We start from the raw sequence: 14,881 nt of genomic DNA, 5'->3' as shown, positions 1-14,881 counted from the left end.
TCCGATAATGCCACCGTTCTCCGCGCACCAGTTTTATTAGTTTCATCCCGCTGTAACACGCGCTTTGCAACAAATGCACATGGATACTGGAGGCCTCAGGGAATAAATTGTTCTTGAGTTTCACTAACCGCTGGAACGCCTGTGATAGCACAGCTCATTCATCATCGTGAAAGACAGTCTTATTAGTTCATAGACGGCATATGATTGCGTCTGCAAACTTAAGATAATCAGCGGAATTAACTTTGCATATTCTGAGTGTAAACTAAGTCATATATTTCAAAAGACGTTTAAATTATTAACCACACGCTTCTCTGTCGTGATATGATAATAAGGCTTGTGAATCTTCACAGACTACCACCTTCTTCAAATTACAATTTTATATTCATTACACAAAGTAAAAAAATATAAATTTTAGTGTTATATCGCATCTGACAATGGTTAATTAGGAAAGGTAACTACCAGAAGAAATTTGAGATAAAAGTATGTCGAAAAGCATTGAGTTTAAACTCGGATAGGGAATTATACAAATACCAATATACGAGTCACGTACAAAAAGTAAGTTTCCCTTGGAGCGTTTACAGGAAGAAAACACAATTTAACGGAAATATTTATTGGAACATCTGATACAGCAATTGTTGAGCTGTTTTTCAAGATATTCCCAATAGGAATTGAGACATTTGTCATATCGTGGGATCAACAGAAAGGTGTAGATGGCTGCCATACACTGGTTCTGATCTCAGGCGTCAGACTTCTATGACATAGAGATAAAAAAGTTGATCATATGGTATGACGAATGTCTCAATTCCGGTGGAAAATATGTTGACAAATAGTTCGCCAATTGTTCTATTTGTTCCAATAAATCTTTCCATAAAAATGCGTTTTCTTTCTGTAAACGGCCCAAGAGGAACTTACTTTCTGGACGGCTCTCTTATAGATAGTCTATATTTGCCTCTTAAATTTGAATTCCAGAAAGAAGGATGAGAAAAGATTACAGGCTCAAAAAATGATATGTATATTTCGTGTCAACAATTACGTCTATGTAATGTGGATCTCACAATTTTTTAACCAGTGCCACTATTAGACTACATTCATTACAAATATATTTTTTTGTAGACGCTCTTATAATTTAGATTCATACCTCTTACTTGCATTCCCTCATTATTGTATCCTTTCTTTCTCTTACACTCATTCACTATTTACTACAGTCTGTCTTCTGTCCCCATCTAAATTGATTTATACTCTCACCTTTAAAACTTAATGGCTTAATTTAGTTAATTCAAAGTTAACACTTTTTATATTTTAATTTGAATTTATTTATTTAATACTTTACACTTGAGCTACATTAGGCATTGCAGCCCGAAAGAGCAGAAGCTCGTTCTCGGGCGCAGTTGAAATCAGTTATACAAAATATATCACAAAATTAAGAGAGTTCATTGAGCACAATGACATTAATAAATGGTAAAATACATACAACATGTAATAAAAGAGTCTGTATAATATAATATAATATAGAAAATACAAAAGTACATGAATATTAGAGTATCAATTTTTAACTCAATTAGGTTAAACAATTAAATAATTAATCTGATTTGTTTCTTAAATCTATGTGTGTTAAGTGTACTTAGCTCAGGGTAATCTCTAATTAATAGACTTCGTTGAATTGCCACATGCAGCATGCAATCAGGTTGCCGATGTACGGTAGTATAGAGGAGGTGAGCGACAGCCCGGTCTCGTAGTATAAGCAGTTCATGTTAAGAGTTGTGACCGGTCCAAATAGATAGAGCAGCTACAGCTAATGTATACCTATGTAAGCACTTGTTTTTGCATTAGTGTGGTTGTAATAGTCAAAGCTTAACAATTGTTCAATGCAGACAAGAATTCAAACATACTACAATGAGAGTGTTGCTGTTCCAAATAATTGCCCTTGGAATACCCTTACCCCCGCAGCCAGTCTTGACCCGTTGGGAAACGTCGTTGGATGCTGTTTATTATTATGCAAAACATTACGGCAAAATAATGGAGGTAATTCATGAACTGGATAGCACAGACAGTTCCGCTGTTCCAGCTGTAAAATCATTGCCTTCTGAACAGCTATTGGAAGATAGTCTGTTCATTGATTCTAATTTTAAAATCGTGTCCAAAGGCATCATCCTGTTAGAATCATCTAAACTACAACTCTCAGAAGCCCTTAATATAGTGGATAAAGTATCACAAATCGTTATCCAAAATAACAATTCATTAATTTCAGAAAAAGTGAAATGTAAGTTGAGAAACGTTATTGCTAAAAATTCTGTCTATTCACAACTTCGTATTATAAATGATGTACCATCAGGTCACGACAAGACATCTGAAGTTGGTGTACTAAAAAGTAGTGACTTTCCGTTCTTCAAATATGTACGTATTACATCTTGTGATGTTGAACGTACATTTTCCCAAAATAAAAACTGTTTAAGTGACCATCGGAGGAGGTTACTTTGCAGTCGCTCAAAATGTACGTACCTCTTCACTGCAATGCACATATTCAAGGATGATGTATCTTACATTAAATTTTGAGAGTTAATATATCTCACTATAAAATAATTGTGTATTTACATGTTTAGACATTTCCTACTTCAATGATCATTCATTATATTTCTTGACTGCAGGATACAGGTTTTATTGTAACCGCAGTATACTGCTCAGTGCTTACATTAGAGACATACTCCATCCTTTGCACACCCACTTCTCATATAGACTATACCGCGTGCGCAGTAAACCTTGCGATTCTCGTGGCAATTCCACGAAGTCTACTAATTAATGTATTATATATCTTGGGTCCAAAATTTCCTTTCTTGATTTTCCAGTTCACTTATATCGAACACCCTCTGTTCCTAAAAATACTTGTTACTAATCCTTACTACTCCATTATCCAATAGGATCGTTATCATGTTTATTTCTTGCGTGCGTTACATTTGATCTCACTTACTTGACTCAACAAATGAGATTTCTCCTATCGTTTACTTTATCCACGCGATGAGACCAAATCCCAAACCAATTAAATCAACAAGGAAAAGGAATGATCAACAGCAAACTCACTAGAGGTTTTGATTTATCTAGATAAAATCAAAACTCGAGTGGGATTTAATTGACTATTACACGATTATATGAGGAAGTATATAAAGATAAGAAGATATAAAGTACTCTAATACAATAAAATATTAATTGACTTACTAAAATTCTATTTCTCTAATGTTAGCTTCACCAAAACGTTTGAACGGAGCCGCCATTTTCAATTGACTATCTATGCGAGAAACAAATGACGATCGCAAAGCATGTTTTATAGTATCGTAAAGAATTTGCAGTTTGAAATGTTGGCAAACAAAGAAAGAAATGCTAGGAAAGTGATGAAACAAACAAATGTTAGGGAAGTAATAAAAATAAAGAAATGGTAGGGACGTGATAAAATTGTAGGATAAACAGCCATGATTGGTTGAAACGCGTCCTTTCGTACCGCTTTATTGGTCAAAAGTAATATGACGTAGTAAAAGTATAATAGTGAACTTAAAATTTAAATAAACAAATAAAATACAGATTAAAATTGGAAAATTACCCAGATAGATGACTTCTTGCCTAAATTCCATTTCGCTATCTACATTTGCATCGATAATAAATCTCCTGATATTTGAAATAGAGTGTCAGTAGTTAACCAAATAAAAAATATCGTTAATGATAATGCTATTTTTTTTACTAATATTATAGGTCTAAATGAAATATGTGTACGGGCGAATCTAGAAATGAATGTAGTGTTTTACTTGGGACGTCGGAGGGAAAAATACCTTTGGGGAGGCCGAGACGTAGGTGAGAGGATAATATTAAATTGGATTTGAGGGAGATGGGTTTTGATTGTAGAGACTGGATTAATCTTGTTCAGGATAGGGACCGATGGCGGGCTTATTTAAGGGCGGCAATGAACCTCTGGTTTCTTAAAAACCGTAAGTAAGTAAGTAACTAAGTAAGTATCGCCATCCCTATCCCCACAAGAGTACCTAATAAATCAGAGGCCTGGACCCCAAAGACAATATTATCATTGCTTACCCATATTATCCCTAAAATTTCATCTCAGCACATACTTAACTATTGCAGATGATAGATGAAGTGAACGGGAGGTGGAGTGTGATCAAGGAATGAAATGGGGAGACGGGAGTATCCTGACAAAACAATGACAACGTCTGCTTATCTACCTCAAATTCCATCATGACGAGGCCGGGGATAGAACCCGGGTCACTAGGATGGGAGACTAGCGAACTAGCGCTAAGCCTCAGACGTGGCGATCTATTTATGAAGGCAGTGGAAAAGTGCGTGCGATTTACACGGAAGAGTTCATCGTCTGTTATGAAGGATGAAGGAACTTGTATCTTACAGTCGATCGACATTGCAATATCTAAAGTGAAGCAGGAATAGAATGTCAATAACCGATGCGCCGTGTTCACTGTCGTATCAGTCAGCTGTTCTCCTGGTAATGTACAGGCATACTCAGAGCACACGTACACTAAAATAACTGCACGAACTTTGTCTACTGTGTATGTGTGATATTATTGGCCTATTGGATTAACTGTTCTCCTAGGAGTGAATCTCGCTTGAGCCGATTGTTCTCTTGATTTTTTCACAGTTTTTCAAAACTGTTAGGCGAATATCATGTAATCCTACAACCAATTCTAAGACTAGTCTCGCTATTACAAATTAAATCTATTCTAGATAACCACTCAATTGGCAGAGTAACGTTAAATAACGTATTAAAATGGTAAAATAAGATATTCTAAATTTTGCACATCTGAAGGGTACACTGAAGTTAAATAATGAATTTTTCACGAAAAATATGATATATATATATATATATATATATATATATATAAATATCTCAATGCTTACAGATTCTCCTAGCAAAATTTCAGAGCCTTGTGCTCTTTGAACATCTGTTTTGGCAGCCATTTTTAAATCTGTGCACACTTCAAATCCCCTGCAATCTCAGCCTTTTCACTCCATTTCACTCGATTTTCCAGAACCGATCTCCTTCCACAAATTTTGACCTAATTACACGGATTTTTTTGCACGCCTCTCTCAAGCTATACTACATGAAAGTTCGCATTCTCAGTAAAATTTCAAAGAGAATTAAAAAAGGATAGTTAATTTGTACAGTCGCGATTTTTTTTTCCGCATTTGAGCTACAGTAACGTAAACCAGTTTTTAAACAAAACTAATGCACATACTTAAAATTTCCATGCCAATTATTGTTGTTGTTGTTGTTATTATTATTATAATAATAATTATTATTATTATTATTAATGACAGTTTGTTGAACATAGTAGTAAAATTTCAGTTAAAAAAGCTTCGTATAAGGAGATGAAAACTATTATGTAGCCTATACTATTTATATGCCAAATAATTTGTGTGCAAAAAATGAAAACTGTAGGTTTAATATTTAAAAATGTTGATATTTCGCTTCGATTGACCCTGAAATGAATGGAAATTCTTTACTGCAGGCTCACATACCAAATACAGTATGTGAGCCGTAGAATATGCGACTATAAATGTAGGTGCATGAAACTCGTTGTGAAAATGACATATTTTATCTTAATAAACACCTGACGTCACATTTGCCACATATTCACGAATTAGTGTTACTTTTATTACCAGAGGTAAGAAGTTCGTACCGAAAGTTTTAAGTTGTGTGAGCTTGGACTATATATCCACCGAATAAACAGTAGTATTGCAACTCTTACCATGAACAAACCAGTAAAGCAAACATGTACAGTCGGGTGATAACCAAACTTGTCCTCGTAGCTGAGATTGAGGAACAAAATAAACAAATAATATTATATAAATAAAGACATTTGACAATTAGAATCTTCGTAATTTTTCAATATAAAATTTATTTACTCACAGACATAATAATAACGAACAAAATAGATACGAATAATTATACGTATCTAGCTTTGTTACAATAATTAATAATACTGTACATTTTCAGTTTATCGAAAGATATATTCTTATATGTCTGAAAAAAATTGTACCCTGAAAATGTTCCTTTCTCGTCACAAGACGTAACTGGAGAAAATCTGAAATATTATATAGTATCCCTTAATGTATTAGCAAGTGCACAAACACAGTTTTGTGAATCTTGCAGTGCATTTCATATATGGCACATCACATTAAACCCATTTATTCTTTTCAAGAACACCTTTCATTTTTATTTTAAAATGACTATTGAAACTTCTGCGGTTTGGTATATACAGCGGAGTCCCTTCGTTTTTCATAAATAGGGGTAAAAATTATTAGCCAATCAAAGGTAATTTAGTACGTTTGTACATACTATGCACTACGTTATAGGTCTTATGTGCCCTCCCCTATCTCGGCGATGCAACCACTACTGAGAGATGAACTCAGTAACTCGTATACAGAGGACGTGGTGTAAGCAAACTAGTGAGTACAGACACTATTTACTGTTTTAATACTATGTATTACTGAGGATGATGTACTTATCTTTAAGCGTTGGAGGGGCCACGCAGCAGTTTTCCTTCAACTTTCAACTTAACCTTTTGTCTGAGTAAATGTATTATGAAAGGGTATTAAAAATATTTGTGTCGTTAATGTTAAAACAATTATTTTATTTAGAGGAGTTACCACTGTAATTGTTTACTCTTATATTTGTATGTGCTACTAAAAAACGTTCTCCTTATATTTGTAAGTGTACTTATTTAGATGCTAAAGTAATTCTTAGTTGTCTGTATTTTCATCTATAAGTTTAAATACATTTCTTTCTTCTTCTTTACTGTATCTTTTGATGTCAACGTCGAGCATGAGCAAAGCGATCGCCTTGTCAGTAACGTATTGAGTGGTGTTCCTGTAGTGGGGGGAGTCAGCTAGCTTTCCAAATTAGAAGTTTCCATAACAGAAGATTTATTTATTTATTTATTTATTTATTTATTTATTTATTTATTTATTTATTTATGTATTTATTTATTTCATCAATCATTGTTCACGTCATGGCGGATTAGATGTATTTCTTAATCTGCCATCACTCTCTATACAAATATAACAAAAAAATTAATACATTTGAACTTATAAGTATCCTCTGTTTACAATAATAATACTACTAATAATAAAAATAATAATAATAATGATAAAAGTAATAATAATAATCAACTAATAAGTATACCTCTTTTATTTAAAACTCCTATTTTATTAAGAATTATTCTATTACTTCATTGACTACTCTTCGTAGTTTCTTATCATGTAACTACTCAACATTTATAATTCCATCTCCGTTAGAGCTTCGACTTTCTCTTCCCATCTAATTTTAACTCTAAACAGAAATTTTCCTAATTTATGCAGATTGCTGGCGTTTAGGTGACCATTCATTTTTTATAAGCTACTATAGCGTTTATTTGTAGACATTTTTTTTATCCACCCAACTGTTTCTCAAATCATTCGTTGCCTGGCACTTTAACGCAATATGCATTGCGTCTTCAGCTAGTCCACACAAAGGACATTTATCCTTCTCTACGTTCCCTCTCCTATTCTTGAGTCTCCAGATACCGTACCTAATCTCCACCATGCCATTCCCGTTCTCTCTTCCGTTGAATTTAGTCTAAGGTATTCTTCCTAACAGAAGATTCCAATGGAAGGACTTCACTATATTTAAACAGTATTATTCTTTCACATCTCGCGGCGTCAGTCATTTCTTCATTTCTGGAATACAGCAGAGTAATGTTGCAGGCAATTTTATTGTTATAAGGAAAATTGAAACATACCAATATTATACGAGTACATTTACGAAATATAATTGTTTCTGTGAACGTTTCACAAAGAAAAAGCAGGAAAGGTCCAGTATAGTAAAAGTTCTGTACCTTAGGTCAAGGCACGCTTTGAATATTAAGTGTTTTTAGAAGATAAACAGAATGCGACCAGTTGTGTGTCCCCAGAGAATCTGGACGGCCCTGGGAAAGCTTGTGTTCAAGAAGCGGAGCGGAGGAAGGCCTGAAGTTTCGTCTAGGCCTTCAGAGAATTTCCGAGAGGCCGTATTGTATAACTCATATCACAGAATCGGATAATGCGGCGGAAACTCTCTTGACTACGAGCCTGACCAGCAAACCATGTGCATTGCAGGTGACAGGCTATCAACCTTTCACTTCTCTAGTTGTGTCAGCGTGAACGCAGCTTCCTTAAAGCCGACATCCCGGAATATAAGACGATCACGTGCAGGCATATCTGTGCAGGCGCTCTTACATAGGGAGATCAACAACAAGATGAATAATCATAGATGATAATGATAAAGAATATTGAAGTACGCGGAGAAAACTATTCGTTTACATAACGAAATGCTATAGTTCTTAAGTTGTAAGTTTTTCGGAATATGTATGATAAGACTTTCTTGTGTTAAATTCTAACGTAACTTGTTTACATGTTTCGACCTATTAATGGGTCATCCTCAAAACTGGTCGTTGTTGGTCTTGGCGCCTCTTGTTCTACTTCCTGTGAGGGTGCGTTCCTGTGGTATGGTGTAGAGTCAAAGAGTGTGTGTTGCGTGTTGAGAATTTCGTTGGGGTGTGTTTTCGTGTGTCTGTATATTTCATATTGTTCTAGTGTGTTTAATTTCTGGCTTTTTGGTTGGATGCGTAGTATTTCCATGTCTGTGTTGATGTCTCTGTGGGTGTGGTTAGCATTTGTGATGTGTTCTGCATATGTAGAGGTGTTTTGTAATTTTGTTATGGCTGTGATGTGTTCTTTGTAACGTGTTTGAAATGATCTGCCTGTCTTTCCTATGTAGAAGTTGTTGCAGGTGTTACATTTGAGTTTGTATACGCCTGTGTGGTTGTATTTGTTTGTTTGTGTTGTTTGTGTGTTGAGATGTTTTTGTAGAGCGTTATTTGTTCTGTATGCAATGTTGTAATTTAATTTCTTGAATGAGGTTGCAATTTTGTGTGTGTTTTTGTTTTCGTATGTTAGTGTGATGTATTTTTTATGTTCTTGTGTTTGTGTTGTATTCTGATGTTTTTTGTGATTATGTTTTGCCTTACGTATTATGTTGTCTATTATGTTATGGTTGTATCAGTTTTCTTGTGCTATGTATTTGATTATGTTTAGCTCTTCGTTGTAATCCTGTTGGTTCATTGGTATGGTGAATAGTCTGTGTACCATTCTTCGGAATGCAGCTTGTTTGTGTTGTGTATGTGTGTTGTTGTTGTTGTGGGTTTTTTGTATACTTTGAATGTGTGTTTGTTGTCTACTTTTGTTATTGTGATGTAAGTTTTATACATATTCCGAAGTGATACAGTGTTAAGTCCACACCTGTGGAGTAACGGTCAGCGCGTCTGGCTGCGAAACCAGGTGGCCCGGGTTCGAATCCCGGTCGGGGCAAGTTATCTGGTTGAGGTTTTTTCCGGGGTTTTCCCTCAACCCAATACGAGCAAATGCTGGGTAACTTTCGGTGCTGGACCCCGGACTCATTTCACCGGCATTATCACCTTCATATAATTCAGACGCTAAATAACCTAGATGTTGATACAGCGTCGTAAAATAACCCAATAAAAATAAAAATACAGTGTTAAAAGTTGTGTAATCAAGATGTGTAAGATTTTCTTATCGCTTAAAAGCACTGCAGTGAAATTACGCAGAGTGAGAGGAATTTCTCTGTGCTATTACGGTAAATATTTTTAAATGGCCCAGCAGTCACCTTTCATCTGAGCACGTAAATGAACAGAACGTGGATGAAGCAGAAAACATTATTCAGTTGGTAGAACGTAATCCTGCAATAAGCACACACAGACTTTTTGCACGTATTGGTGTTACACATACAAGAGAATGGCGGACATTACGCATGCACGAGTTCTATCCTCATCATTTACAGCGGATTCAACACCTCGAGCAGGAAATGAAGGTAAACGATTGAAATTTTGTCGTTGGCTACTTGTAAATCGCCGAGTAATCCCATCCTTACTCTTCACTGATGAAGCCATTTTTACTCGTGACGGTAACAATAACACTCGTAAATCACATCAGTGGTCCGAAGAAAACCCACATGCCATTGTGGAAACACATTTTCAAGAACGCTTCTCTGTAAGTGTGTGGTGATGTGTGGTGTGGTATGATAGACAATCAGTTGCTTGGGCCTGTTGTGTTACATTATCGTCTTACAGAGCCCCGTTATCTAGACATTCTTCAAAAACGAGCTTCCGGCATTATTTCAAGTGGTTGTTTTGGCTACAAGGATGGGTATGTTCTTCCAGCATGACGGAGCTCCTAGACCAGTGGTCGTCAGAACTCGCTGAAATGTGCAATAGGTACGCGGTGTCGTCCCATGTGCACCGTCATGTAGCAGGGAGAGATAGAGAGCATATCCGCTAGCAGCTACGCACTGCGTTTTCCGCGGGTAAGAGATGCTAGCCCCAGCGTGCTCTGTGCTGACGACCCCTGCCCTAGACATTCTAGTGGTCAGGTGATACTAATTGTAAACCTAAAAATCCCCGGAGATGGATCGACAGATATGGTCACGTTTCTTGGCCACCAAGGTCCCTAGACCTTATTTCTTTTGATTTTTGCCTATGGACATGGTTGAAAGGCGAAGTCTACAAAGTAAAATAAACACAAGAGCCGATTTAATCGTTTGGATTATGAAAAAAGCTGCCCTCATAAAACAACGCCAAGACGACCTCACAAGACCTACACATAGAGCTATCGATTTAATTCAAATGACTAACTTATTAATTAAATTTTAAATTTATTTGTTTACTTACGTATTTATTTTTATTTATTATTTACTTTTTCATGATTACGCGCTGAGGGTACTAACCGAAGGACGAGCGGAGTAGCCTGCCTCAAGTATTCGACATGGCGATTCTTCATAGACCTATCCATTTAATAGAAACGATTCACTCATTAATTTATTTATAACTTTATTCATTTATTTACTTATTTATTTTTATTTATCATTTACTTCTTTATGACTACGTGTTGAGGGAACTAATCTAAGGAGAGGGAGTTGCCAGCGTCAAATCTTGGACATAGCAATTCTTCGTAGAGCTATCGATTCAATCAAAACGACTAATCCAATAATTTACTCATAAATTTATTCATTTATTTACTTTTTTATTTTTATTTGTTATTTACTTTTTTATGACTACGTGTTGAGGGAACCAACCTAAAGAAGAGCGGATTTGCCTGCTTCAAAACTTGGACAAAACCAATCTTCGCGGAGGTATTGATTTAATCGAAACGACTAACATTAATTTATTTACAAATTCATTCATTCATTCATTCATTCATTCATTCATTCATTCATTCATTCATTCATTCATTCATTCATTCATTCATTCACACATTTATTTCTGTTTACTATTTACTTCTTTATGACTACGTGCTGAGGAAACTAATCTGGAGACGAGTGGAGTTGCCTGCTTAAATCTTGGACACAACGATTCTTCTTAGAGGACTAACTCAACAATTTATTTATAAATGTATTTCCTTTTTTCCTTATTTATTTTCTTTTTATTATTTACTTCTTTATGTCTACTTGCTGAGGGAACTAAAGTAAAAACGAACGGACTTTCCTCCTTCAAATCTTGGAATCGCGATCCTTTGTACAGCTGTCGATTTAATCGAAACGACTGAATCGTTAATCTATTTATAAATTTATTTATTCCTTTTCTTATTTTAATTTATTATTTATTTTTTTATAACTACATGCTGAGGGAACTAACCTAAAGACGATCGGACTTCCCAGCGTCAAATCTTGGACACAACGATTCTTCGTTGAACTATCGAATTAATCGAAACGACAAACTCATTAATTTAGTTACAAGTTTATTAATTTATTCACTTATTTATTTATCTTCATTATTAACTTCTTTATGATTATGTGCTGAGGGATCTAACCTAAAGACGAGGGGAGCTGCCTGCTTCAAATCTTGGACAGAGCGATTCTTCGTAGGGTATCGGTTTAATCGAAACGACTAACACGTTCATATATTTATAAATTTATTCATTTACTTATTTATTTTCATTTATTATTTACTTCTTTATGACTACGTGTTGAGGGAACTAACCTAAAGACGAGGGGAGTTGCCAGCGTCAAATCTTGGACATAGCAATTCTTCGTAGAGCTATCGATTTAATCAAAACGACTAATCCAATAATTTACTCATAAATTTATTCATTTATTTACTTTTTTATTTTTATTTATTATTTTCTTTTTTATGACTACGTGTTGAGGGAACCAACCTAAAGAAGAGCGGATTTGCCTGCTTCAAAACTTGAACAAAACGAATATGATCGAAGGCCTTGCCTCAGTAGATATTTAAAATGTTCGATGATAAGCCGCATCCTTGCTTGCTACCTTTACTTACTTTCGAACCTCCTCTTTGTTTATTCTGTGTTTTTAATTTTACTTTTGAGGTATTCTATTTTATTGGAGATTTTTCGATATTGACGATAAGAGTATTATAATTACAGATTCGTAAAGGCCTCTGTATATTGTAAGCTAGCCATAATGGACTACAGAGTGTCGGCATGTGACCAACATAGCAAGATACGCGAGATTGCGGGCGTCTCTGGTATCTACAGCATCCGGGGAATCTGCACACCGCTGTTCCCAGGCCACTGCAATTTAACCACAAAAAGAGTAGGCTAACCATCAACATTACCATGGTTACCGCTAACCACAGTATTAACAAAAACGACTTCACTGTTTAGTTAGAATGATCAGTTCCGGTTCTTTAGTCCATCACGTCCTAATTCTGCCCGATTCTCTCGTCTGCAAGTAGTTCTCATCAGTAGACCACGGAACTTCATGCAATTATATGTTTTTATTGATTTAGCATATTGAAAAATAAAAGTGGATCTTTCGCCAATTATGATTTTTACGTTCGAATAAATCCAACTTTACTTACTTACTTACTTACTGGCTTTTAAGGAACCCGAAGGTTCATTGCCGCCCTCACATAAGCCCGCCATTGGTCCCTATCCTGAGCAAGATTAATCCATTCTCTATCATCATATCCCACCTCCCTCTAATCCATTTTAATATTATCTTCCCATCTATGTCTCGGCCTCCCTAAAGCTCTTTTTCCCTCCGGCCTCCAAACTAACACTCTATATGCATTTCTGGATTCGTCCATACGTGCTACATGCCCTGCCCATCTCAAACGTTCCTAATTATGTCAGATGAAGAATACAATGCGTGCAGTTCTATGTTGTGTAACTTTCTCCGTTCTCAATTAATAAATAATGAGAGCGACGGGCGATGTGTACATATTTTAGAGCCAAAATCACTATTACAATCTACAAAAAATTACAATTAAATCCAATTTCATAATAAAATTCCAAATAATATTCCAATAATTAATATAAATGTAATCCATCTCCACCAAAACATAAACTGCATTCTCCTGTAACTTATCCCTCCTAGCCCCAAATATTTTCCTAAGCACCTTATTCTCAAACACCCTTAATCTCTGTTCCTCTCTCAAAGTGAGAGTCCAAGTTTCACAACAATAAAGAACAACCGCTAATATAACTGTTTTATAAATTCTAACTTTCAGATTTTTTGACAGCAGACTGGATGATAAAAGCTTCTCAACCGAATAATATCAGGCATTTCCCATATTTATTCTGTGTTTAATTTCCTCCCGAGTATCATTTATATTTGTTACTGTTTCTCCCAGATATTTGAATTTTTCCACCTCTTCAAAGGATAAATTTACAATTTTTATATTTCCATTTCGTACAATATTCTCGTCACGAGACATAATCATATACTTTGTCTTTTCGGGATTTACTTCCAAACCTATCTCTTTACTTGCTTCAAGTAAAATTTCCGTGTTTTCCCTAATCGATTGTGGATTTTCTCCTAACATATTCACGTCATCCGCATAGACAAGCAGCTGATGTAACCCGTTCAATTCCAAACTCTCTCTGTTGTCCTGGACTTTCCTAATGGCATAATCTAGAGCAAAGTTAAAAAGTAAAGGTGTTAGTGCATCTCCTTGCTTTAGCCCACAGTGAATTGGAAACGCATCTGACAGAAACTGACCTATACGGACTCTGCTGAATGTTTCACTGAGTCACATTTTAATTAATCTTACTAATTTCTTGGGAATACCAAATTCAATAAGAATATCATATAAAACTTCTCTCTTAACCGAGTCATTTGCCTTTTTGAAATCTATGAATAATTGATGCACTGTACCCTTATATTCCCATTTTTTCTCCATTATCTGTCGAATACAAAATATCTGATCAATAGTTGATCTATTACGCCTAAAACCACACTGATGATCCCATAAATCCAACTTTATTTTGCATAAATACATATTTTGGGGGTTTTTCCAGTTTACTTGCGTGTAGGTAATATTTTTATTTTCATAGCCTTATTTAAATACATATATTAACATCTTTTCTTGTTTTTCACGATTTGTTATATAATTTCAAATTTTTCTGATGTAAAAATAATACTAATAATTTCCAAGAAATATATAAATTATGTGAGAAATAAAACCAATAATATTAGGCAATTGCTGTTGAGGACATGAAATTACTGCGACGATAATGGATACTTCTCCTTAGACGGAACCTGGTTGGTAGCTGACGGCCTGACTGGTTACCTGACTGGAAGGAATGCCCGAACATAAAGCAATGGAGACGCGCAAGAGGAGGTCTGTTCGGTCGACTGCTACCTAGTCTGTTAGCCCGCTGGTTGCCGGTAGAATGGATCACTTCATTTTTCCAGTCAGTATCCTAAATGCGTTTACTGCGCATGCGTCCAGCGAGTCCGTAGAACTTCCCCACGTGCTAAACGCCTACTGCTATGCATTTCGGCGCTTATAATGGATTGTGAAAGATTAACTTC

Source organism: Periplaneta americana, chromosome 12 (genome assembly GCF_040183065.1).
Source record: "Periplaneta americana isolate PAMFEO1 chromosome 12, P.americana_PAMFEO1_priV1, whole genome shotgun sequence".
NCBI classification, from domain to species: domain Eukaryota; kingdom Metazoa; phylum Arthropoda; class Insecta; order Blattodea; family Blattidae; genus Periplaneta; species Periplaneta americana.
Note: the sequence above shows the minus strand (reverse complement) of the source record.